Here is a 5942-nt window from a genome sequence, read left to right on the forward strand (position 1 = left end):
TGGCTGAGTGGGGCTAGCCCACGTCCAAGGTAAAGAGCAGTGGCTGCACTTTGCTGGAGCACTGTGAAGAGATACCCCACATCCAAGGTAAGAGAAATCCAAGTAAGATGGTAGCGCTGAGAGAGGGCATCAGAGGGCAGACAGACTGAAACCACAATCACAGAAAACTAGCCAATCTGATCACACAGACCACAGCCTTGTCTAACTCAATGAAACTAAGCCATGCTGTGTGGGGCCACCCAAGACAGATGGGTCACGGTAGAGTGGTCTGACAGTATGTGTCCACTAGAGAAGGGAATGGCAAACCACTTTAGTATTCTTGCCTTGAAAACCCCATGAAGAGTATGAGAAGGCAAAATGATAGGATACTGAAAGAGAAACTCCCCAGGTCGGTAAGTGCCCAATATGCTACTGGAGATCACTGGAGAAATAACTCCAGAAAGAAGGATAGGATGGAGCCAAAACAAAAACAACACCCAGTTGTGGATGGGACTGGTGATAAAAGCAAGGTCCGATGCTGTAAAGACCAATGTTGCATAGGAACCTGGAATGTTAGGTCCATGAATCAAGGCAAATTGGAAGTGATCTTTTCCTGCCAAACAGGAAATGGCAAGAGTGAACATTGACATTCAAGGAATCAGCGAAGATGATGGACTGGAATGGGTGAATTAACTCAGATGATCATTATATCTACTACTGTGGGCAGGAATCCCTTAGAAGAAATGGAGTAGCCATCATAGTCAACAAAAGAGTCCGAAATGCAGTACTTGGATGCAATCTCAAAAATGACAGAATGATCTCTGTTCGTTTCCAAGGCAAACCATTCAATATCACGGTAATCCAAGTCTATGCCCTGACCAGTAATGCTGAAGAAGCTGAAGTTGAACGGTTCTATGAAGACCTACAAGACCTTCTAGAACTAACACCCCCAAAAGATGTCCTTTTCATTATAGGGAACTGGAATGCAAAAGTAGGAAGTCAAGAAACACCTGGAGTAGCAGGCAAATTTGGCCTTGGAGTACAGAATGAGTCAGGATAAAGGCTAATAAGAGTTCTGCCAAGAGAATGCCCTGGTCATAGCAAACATGCTCTTCCAACAACACAAGAGAAGACTCTACACAGGGACATCACCAGATGGTCAACACTGAAATCAGATTGATTATATTCTTTGCAGCCAAAGATGGAGAAGCTCTATACAGTCAGTAAAAACAAGACCTGGAGCTGACTGTGGCTCAGATCATGAACTCCTTATTGTCAAATTCAGACTTAAATTGAAGAAAGTGGAGAAAACCACTAGACCATTCAGGTATGACCTAAATCAAATCCCTCATGACTATACAGTGGAAGTGAGAAATAGATTTAAGAGACTAGATCTGATAGACAGAGTGCCTGATGAACTACTGACGGAGGTTCATGACAATGTACAGGAGACAGGAATCAAGATCAACACCAAGAAAAAAAATTCAAAAAAGCAAAATGGCTGTCTGAGGAGACCTTACAAATAGTTGTGAAAAGAAGGGAAGTGAAAAGCAAAGGAGAAAATGAAAGATAGAACCATTTGAATGCACAGTTCCAAAGAATAGCAAGGAGGGAAAAGAAAGCCTTCCTCAACGATCAATGCAATGAAATAGAGGAACATATTAGAATGTTCCTTAGAACAATTAGAACATATTAGAAAGATTAGAGATCTCTTTAAGAAAATTATAGATATCAAGGGAACACTTCATGGAAAGATGGACTCAATAATGGACAGAAATCATATGGAACTGAAAGAAGCAGTAGATATTAAGAGGTGACAAGAATACACAGCAGAACTCTACAAAAAAGGTCTTCATGACGCAGATAATCACAGTGGTGTGATCACTCACACTCAACTAGAGACAAAGCATCCTGGGATGTGAAGTCAAGTGGGCCTTAAGAAACATCACTATGAACAAAGCTAGTGGAGGTGTTGTAATTCCAGTTGATCTATTGCAATTCCTAAAAGATTATGCTGTGAATGTGCTGCACTCAATATGTCAGCAAATTTGGAAAGCTCAGCATTGACCACAGGACTGGAAAAGGCCGGTTTTCATTCCAATCCCTTAGAAAGGCAATGCCAAAGAATGCTCAAACTACTGCACTATTGCACTCATCTCACACACTAACAAAGTAATGCTCAAAATTCTCCAAGCCAGGCTTCAGCAATACGTGAACCATGAACTTCCAGATGTTCAAGCTGGTTTTAGAAAAGGCAGAAGAACCAGAGATCAAATTGCCAACATCCACTGGATCATCAAAAAAGCAAGAGAGTTCCAGAAAAAAAAAAAAAAAAAAAAAAATCTATTTCTGCTTTATTGACTATGCCAAAGCCTTTGACTGTGTGGATCACAATAAACTGTGGAAAATTCTGAAAGAGATGGGGATACCAGACCACCTGACCTTCCTCTTGAGAATCCTATATGCAGGTCAGGAAGCAACAGTTAGAACTGGACGTAGAACAACAGACTGGTTCCAATTAGGAAAAGGATTACCTGAGGCTGTACGTTTTCACCCTGCTTATTTAACTTATATGCAAAGAAAATCATGAGAAATGCTGGGCTGGATGAAGCAAAGCTGGAATCAAGATTGCTGGGATAAATATCAATAACCTCAGATATGCAGATGATACCACCCTTATGGTAGAAAGTGAAGAACTAAAGAGGCTCTTGATGAAAGTGAAAGAAGAGAGTTAAAAAGTTGTCTTAAAGCTCAACATTCAGAAAACTAAGATCATGGCATCTGGTCCCATCACTTCATGGAAAATAGATGGAGAAACAGTGGAAACAGTGTCAGACTTTATTTTTTGGTGCTCCAAAATCACTGCAGATGGTGATGGCAGCTATGAAATTGAAAGATACTCCTTAGAAGGAAAGTTATGGCCAAACTAGACAACATATTAAAAAACAGAAACATTACTTTGTCAACAAAGTTCCACCTAGTGAAAGCTATGATTTTTCCAGTAATCAGGTATGGATATGAGAGTTGTATTATAAAGAAAGCTGAGAGCAGAAGAATTGATGTTTTTGAACTGTGGTGTTGGAGAAGACTCTTGAGAGTCCTCCCTTGGACTGCAAGGATATCCAACCAGTCCGTCCTAAAGGAGATCAGTCCTGGGTGTTCATTGGAAGGACTGATGCTGAAGCTGAAACTTCAGTACTTTGGCCACCTCATGCAAAGAGTTGACTCATTGGAAAAACCCTGATGCTGGGAGGGATTGGGGGCAGGAGGAGAAGGGGACGACAGAGGATGGGATGGTTGGATGGCATCACTGACTGAATGGCCGTGAGTTTGGGTAGACCTCGGTAGTTGGTGATGGATATACAGAATGGGATATTCAGTTCAGTCAGTCAGTTCAGTCACTCAGTCATGTCTGACTCTTTGCGACCCCATGAATCGCAGCATGCCAGGCCTCCCTGTCCATCACAAACTCCCAGAATTTGCTCAAACTCATGCCCATCAAGTCGGTGATGCCATCCAGCCATCTCAACCTCTGTTGTCCCCTTCTCCTCCTGCCTTCAATCTTTCCCAGCATCAGGGTCTTTTCCAAAGAGTCAGCTCTTTGCATGAGGTGGCCAAAGTATTGGAGTTTCAGCTTCAGCATCAGTCCTTCCAATGAACACCCAGGAATGGAATATTACTCAGCCATAAAAAGGAATGCATTTGAGTCAGTTCTAATGAGGTGGATGAACCTAGAGCCTATTATGCAGAGTCAACTAATCCAGAAAGGAAAAGATACATATCAGATCAGTTCAGTTCAGTCACTCAGTCGTGTCTGACTCTTTGCAACCCCATAGATTGCAGCATGCCAGGCTTCCCTATCCATCACCAACTCCCAGAGTTTACTCAAACTCATGTCCATTGAGTCAATGATGCCATCCAACCATCTTATCCTGTCGTCCCCTTCTCCTGCCTTCAGTCTTCCCCAGCATCCAATCCTTTTCAAATGAGTCAGCTCTTCCATCAGGTGGCCAAAGCATTGGACTTTCAGCTTCAGAACCAGTGTTTCCAAAGAATATTCAGGACTGATTTCCTCTAAGATTGATTGGGTGGATCTCCTTGCAGTCCAATGGACTCTCAAGAGTCTTTGCCAATACCATAGTTCAAAAGTATCAATTCTTCGGCACTCAGCTTTCTTATAGTCCAATTCTGGCATCCATACATGATTACTGGATAAACCATAGCTTTGAATAGACAGATCTTTGTGAAATATTGGATAGTAATGCTTATATACAGAATCTAGAAAGGTGCTGAGGAAAAACATCATCTCTACACCGTGATAATGCACATTTTTAAAAGTATTTATCTTACAAATTGTTCCACAATCCAAATATACAACAGCTTGGAAAACAATGTTTAGAAAACAAAAGCCAATGTAAAAAGACAGATTAAAACAACTAGAACAGTACAGGTTTTATATGGCTCTGATTTTACAGTTTTCTTACTGCATCATCAATGTCAGAAATCTATCCGTTCAAGTAGCTCTACTGCTCAAGATGTAAAGAAATATTTTTTAAAAATTTAATTAATTTATTTTAATTGGAGGCTAATTACTTTACAATATTGTAGATGGTTTTTGCCATACATTGACATGAATCAGCCATGGGTGTGCATGTGTTCCCCATCCTGAACCCCCCTCCCACCTCCCTCCCCAAACCATCTCCTGACTTCATTTCACCTTCTGGATCCTTTTGCATTTTCTAATATCGATTAAGACTTTGCCATTAAAGCCTTGAACACTGATATGCTTATTTTTTTTTTTTTTCCGATCTGAAACATGCTATCATCTCTGTTGCTGTTACTCTGCTTGAAAAATGACAGAGATCTTAAAGTTTCACCAGTCTTTTGCTTCTTTACGGCTTTTTCTGGGGCAACTTGCTTTTTCCTCTTTAACTATTTGTCAACTTCACCATCAGAATTGCTGCCAGAAGAGCTTGAAGAAACAATTTCCTTTGACTTAGGCTTTGTTTGGTTCCTGTAGCTGAACTGACTCCTCTCTCTCTCTCAAGGGACTTGACTGTTTCTGGACTGGGCATTTACTTGATTCTCGTAGATCAAGAGCTTCTACTTAACTATTCAAGTCAGGTTTGTTTATTTATTCACTATTTTGATGGGGGAACGATTTCTTGGCATTTCTTTGTTTACCATTTTGCTGTTGCCACTCTTAAGAAATATGCTTTATAAGCTAAAGAAGTGCTTGGTGTGAGTTTCACTTTTCCATTAATAATAGATATATTAATCAATGGCAAACAAGAAAATATTAATAACATACAAAACAGGAAAGGTTGTCAAAAAGGAAGTGAGGAGAAGATGAGGAGGTGATTTTCAATAAAATTACCACTTTACAGGCATCTGAACTAAGAAAGAAAATTGCATATTTCTATGAAGGGAAAATAATCTTCTTTCATTTTATTCTTCAAACTTCTTATTCAGGGGTGACCACTACCAAACAGAAAACGTCATGCCATAATAAAATATTATCACATACTCACCAGAGTATTTGATAATACTGTAGAATTTTATGATGTGATTGGGAAAAAAAATCAGTTCTAGACTTAGGAAAAAGATTTTGTTCAACCTAGAGATCAGTGACTCTCAAATGGAGGAGAATTTTCTACTAAGGGAACATTTGACAATGTCTAGAAACATTTCTGGTTGCCGTGGCTGGTGCAACGGGTTGCTTTTGGCATTTACAGGGAAAAGGCAAATGATTCTGCTGTTGCTTTCTGCCATGCACAGGGCTTTCTTACCCTGCAAATAACTATCAGTTGAAAATGTTGCTAGTGTTAAGACTGAAGAACCATTTTTTAATGCTAAGTTATAGCTAGACTGTAAAGTTCTTGAGGAATAAAACTGGGTACATAATTCTCTAAGACCCAATATCTACATAGTGGTGCTGGATACATATCAGGATTGAGATAAAT

The 5942-nt window shown here is 40.0% G+C and overlaps 1 pseudogene; it reads left to right on the top strand.

Moving 5' to 3' along the window:
• Positions 1-488: 488 nt before the first annotated feature.
• Positions 489-1298, top strand: LOC139034166 (craniofacial development protein 2-like; annotated as a pseudogene).
• Positions 1299-5942: the final 4644 nt, after the last annotated feature.

The sequence above is a fragment of the Odocoileus virginianus genome, unplaced genomic scaffold (genome assembly GCF_023699985.2).
Source record: "Odocoileus virginianus isolate 20LAN1187 ecotype Illinois unplaced genomic scaffold, Ovbor_1.2 Unplaced_Contig_31, whole genome shotgun sequence".
Classification (NCBI taxonomy): domain Eukaryota; kingdom Metazoa; phylum Chordata; class Mammalia; order Artiodactyla; family Cervidae; genus Odocoileus; species Odocoileus virginianus.